The following is a 5,011-nucleotide window of genomic DNA, read 5'->3' on the forward strand; positions in this document are numbered from 1 at the left end:
TATATATCTATATCACTTTTCGAATTATTATGCCCCAGAAGTTTCGTTTGGGTGTTCTAGTTGCTCTGCTCAATTATCGGAGTACATTATTACATTTTGCCCCTTTTAGAAAATGTGTTAAATGTTATGTTTTAATTTTAGTCAGAGAAGTAACTTTTTGGTGAAGAAACCAGGTGAAGTTGATGCCGCAAGCCCCACCGCACAAGACGCCGCTGACGTAACCATGTGGCGAGGCGAGCAAGAGGGACGACAGTTCCTTCCTAAACAATGGAGATACTGAAAAGGACGACAGTTCCTTCCTAAACAATGGAGATACTGAAAAGGAAAGGAATACATGTGCAACCGGGGTAGGGGAGGCTTAGCCACCTCGACTGCAAACCCCTCAAACGAACCAGCAATCAATTACTGATGGAGACCATCGGTGTGTATACGTGATGGACCCTGCCGAGGAACGGCGAGGGTTTAAATGGATAGAATCCGTCTTTGAAGATACCAGTTCTGGAATCAAAATTTAATAATTATGATCTACAGGGTGTACTCAAGGAGTTATACACATTTGTAGTTTGTTGTAGCGTCCTTGGGTGTACTGCATTTATAATATTATAGGGTACTGTCTGGTGTGTGGGGGGGGGAGTCCCCTAATATGATTTAAAATGTGGAAGAATAAATAGACACAGCGTTATTTTCTCCGAAACATCAAGGGGAAAAGCTGCTCGGTAGAAAGAGCTGGTTTATTTGTAGGCTGAAATTGGTAAAGCAGAGTTGAACGATCCCAACTTGTGTGTTTTTCTTCCTGCGTCTTCGTTGCAACCGAAATCTTTGTGGGAGCTTCCGAGCGGAACGATTCTTCGGGGCCGTTTCAGAGCTTGGGAGGGAAGGGAGTGGTGGGTTATTTTCGTTTTCGGTATTTGGGTCAGCTCAGTGAAGAGGGGAGCAGCAAGGGAAGTGACGCACACTTTCTGTTGTTATAGAAAAGTAGTTCTGTCACATTCAATTATATGAAATCTTATATTACAATAAATATAGAACGTAGCAACTTATTTTGTTTCTAAATCTAAGTCAGGGTTTTTTCAATAATCACCGGAGACCAATGAGATCGGATCGAATAAAGAGAACTATTTTTTTATGCGGAGAGAGACAAAAATTATAAATAAGTTGTCAGGCCTCAGCGGTGAAAAAGCCTGCTGAGACTGCTGAGAGCTTCGTCGAGTAACCTATTAGACTCGGGTACACACTAATGACAGTTGAAATTGTCAAGGTTTCGTCTTACTTTTTAACCATTTTACTCGTACAGAGATTGTGAATTTTTTCTGCAGTTGACACCAAAGGAATTGGAGTATGCCTTGGATGTATGGATGCGTGTTTTTGGCCTTTTTGTGCCTAAACAGTGTGGATTTGTCGCTTGGTCAGTCAAGTCAGTGGAACCCTCAGAATTCCAACACGGGAGCATGGGACTTTCAACCGACAAACAACCGGGTGAGTACCTCTTGATTAGGTCTTGATTCTAGTGTCCCCCTTCCTTGTCAGGATAGGTTGAACTAGGTTATCAACTGTCTGATCGCTTTTGTTTTCAGACAGTACAAAAATAATTCAGATAGAAAATCACAGCTGTGGATCAGAACCAATGACTGAAGGCTGACTATTTTCCGTGTTTACAACTTTGGCAAGGACAACGTCGTGAACGTCAAGAACCAGGGCTGTCTGTGTCGTCAGTGTTTACATTTGAGACAGACACTGTGCCTCTGTGTTGACTGTTGTTCACTTAGTAGGCCTATCCTATAATGAATGAAGAACTTCCCAAACACATAGCAGCAGCACGGATTAGCGATATGATTCCCCTCAACAAATATCCCCATGTTAACGTTGTAAAGCCAACTTTAGATTAGAACACACCATTATTACATGATGATCATGATGTAGGGATGTACTGATGTAGATTCTAGAAGATCTAGGTTTAAAGTATTTTATTCCAAAATAGAAGGGTTCTAATATGACTAGAATCTAGATCTAGATATTAGTGATCTATATCAAGATCTAGATGATGTAGGCCCTAGCCTCTAGTCTACAGTCTACTGAGTAATGTATTTGTGTGTGTGTTGTCTCTCTCTCTCTCTCTCTCTCTCTCTCTCTCTCTCTCTCTCTCTCTCTCTCTCTCTCTCTCTCTGTGATAGACAGCAAGTTTCAATTCACAAAACAGTGATGATTAGCATTGAACTGCATTGGCCTTTGGGCCTAGATCTAGATCTAGACCTTCCTCTGTCTATGTTGTCCTGTCTACTCATGACTGGAGTCGGAGGCCTCTGAAAAACTTACTAGATTTAGATCTTGATTCTAGATCTAGTTCTGGTTTAGATTTAGTAAGAGTTTTACCGCACTCGCAACTGTGTAAGGTCATATGAGCGCCAGAACATTAGTGGTGTTACAAAAGAGTAACAAACAAAAAAATGAAGGAGGGGAGATAAGGACGATAGATGTTTGATAGGAAAGAAGGAGCAAACCACTCCAGAGCACTCGCCAAACACCCACATTCTAGTTCTAGATCTAGAAGTGAAGGTAGGGCTTGCTAGTCATGTCCATGTCAAGGATCCCATGTCCAAACAGTTAACATGAACTGAGTCTTAGGCTTAGGTCTTACTGATTTAAGCCTAGTTACCATGAAACATCTCTCCTCCCCCCACCCCCCATTCTGCCCCCACCAGTCCCCAACCCTACCGAAATGCCCAATGTTGCACATTGTTGGGTCTTACTTCACAGTTACTCAAGTAAATTCAGTTCAGTAAGTTTTGTTTTCATCGGTGTTGAAATCGTTGTTTCTTAAAGTTCTAAAAATGTCAGAGGTTCTATATTTGTAACACAATTTAGCTTTGAAAAATAGGCCTAAAGAGTGATACTTTTATGCTTTGATCATTATCAAGTAGTATCGGCACTCAATTGACAGGAGACTGACCACGTAGCTTTTAAGCTGTTTTTAAAAGTCACTATTGAGAAATTTTCATTTGAGAACACAATATAAAATATGTTGGCTTTTTCGTTTTTACACACGTAAAATAAAAATCAGGCTTAGTATTAGGGACTAAAGAAAAAGCAGTGGTATTACTTCAAGTGGTCCTAGAGACTATCTCATTAAAACGAAATAAACTTTAATAAAGTATAGAATGTGGGCCAGGGGATGTGAGTGAATTGTTCATGACGGGATGGAAAATTGTAAAAAGCTGCTTTTGAGAAAATTTCTTTTGGTTATGGACCAGTTATGTTATTACTGTTATGGAAGGAATTGTCACTTTTTCGGTCTTTTTTTTTAGTACCATAAAGTGGTTTCCATTTAAGAGCAACCTCCGCTTAACAACAGTTTGAAATGACTTTTGAGGCCTTCAACATCTCGTTTTTTGGCCAAAAATGTAGGGGGACAGCTTAAACAATTTGAATTTGAACAGATAGATGATAGGAAAAAACCAAGTCGATGAAGGTTCTGAGAGCATCCAAGCAGAGAAGTGAAATTGTGATGGCAAATCACAAACACTCGATGCTTATTTCAGATATGACTCTAGAAGCAGATAAAAAACTGTATCTAAATTAATGTTGTTCTATAGTGTAATTTTGGTAGGTTTACTGCCGGGAAATGTTGTACTGGAAAGAGTAGTAGTAATTCTAGGTCAAAGGACAGGCTTAGAAGGTTTAAAGCTCTGTCTTTTTATTTTTTAGTATTGATTTCATCGCATGAACCAAAGTTGCCCTGTGGACTGAAGATGGTCAACTTTTGTTTTTGTTACATATTTTTTAAAAGGTCTTTCGTTCTGTTGCTATCGAGTATCGATAGGAGGGTCATAAGTGTGTTGTGGTTTTGGTGAAAGCCAGTCTCTATACTCTCATTCCAGTTTCACTTGCCTGTTCTTGTGAACTGTTTTGGTCTTTCCAGGGTTGCGCAGGTGGCATGATTTTACATACATGTTTGAGTTTGTTTTGTCATACTACACACATATGTACATATGTTACTACTTTTGTTGTTCTCTTAGAATGTGTTGGGTGTTTGCTTCTTTTTTTAAACTTTGAATTCACTATTGATTCAAATGTGAGCCCTTTTCTTTTGCTTCGTAAGGGTGGTTGGTCCACCTACTGAACTTGAAAGTAATTTTTTCCTGAAATATAGAGCAGAGCAGGGGAAAAAATGTAGTTTCAAGAAAAAGTTACTGGTGTCAGTATGTGAGAGGAAATCTAAGTTGTTTTGAACTGTGATGGGAACAAAATGAAAAGACTCTAAAATATATCCTGAAACTATCAATGCCAGCAGGAATATTTTTGCTTTGGTTTGAAACAGAGTCATGTGTCATGCCTTAATTCTTCTATAGTCAGTAGTACAATTCAATGATAAATGAACTCATCATATTACTAGAAGGTTGTTGAAAGTGTTTTTATTTCAGCATGTATCAAACAGTATTACACTTTGATATATATCTTATGTCTTGAAAAGTAGAATCAATCAAAGGAATACGATAAAAATGCCATCTCCGTTGATTCTAGTTGTTCTTACATTCAAATGATTACAGTATGCTTAGGTTTCTTTTCCCTACCCACTCCCCCTCAATCTATTCCCCTTTGAAAATTGTTGAGTGGGTTTCACACCTTTGTGTTTTCAATAGTTGTTTCATCTTGACATACAGGCCATCTTCTTTTTATGCCCACAGTCCCCGCTTTGAATTTTAGTAGCAGTTGAATGTATACAAATAGGGGCAGCTTGTGGATAGTACTATATAAGTTCGTAAGTTATTTTAAAGACACCCCCCCTCCCCTTTTCTCTCTCTCTCTCTCTCTCTCCTCTCTCTCTCTCTTTGCTCTACAACATCAAGTCAACCCATTCTTTGCATTTTGCATGCTAGAATGACTGTGGCGGTATTTGCCGCGGTAGCGCTGCGTTTGGTCGTTGGCGGATGGCGTACACTCGGGTATTTGGCGTTTGGCGTACGCTCAGGCGTGTGCTGGAATGTGAGATTAGCCCGGGCGATCTGTGGTCCCC

The sequence above is a fragment of the Aplysia californica genome, unplaced genomic scaffold (genome assembly GCF_000002075.1).
Source record: "Aplysia californica isolate F4 #8 unplaced genomic scaffold, AplCal3.0 scaffold00304, whole genome shotgun sequence".
NCBI lineage: Eukaryota > Metazoa > Mollusca > Gastropoda > Aplysiida > Aplysiidae > Aplysia > Aplysia californica.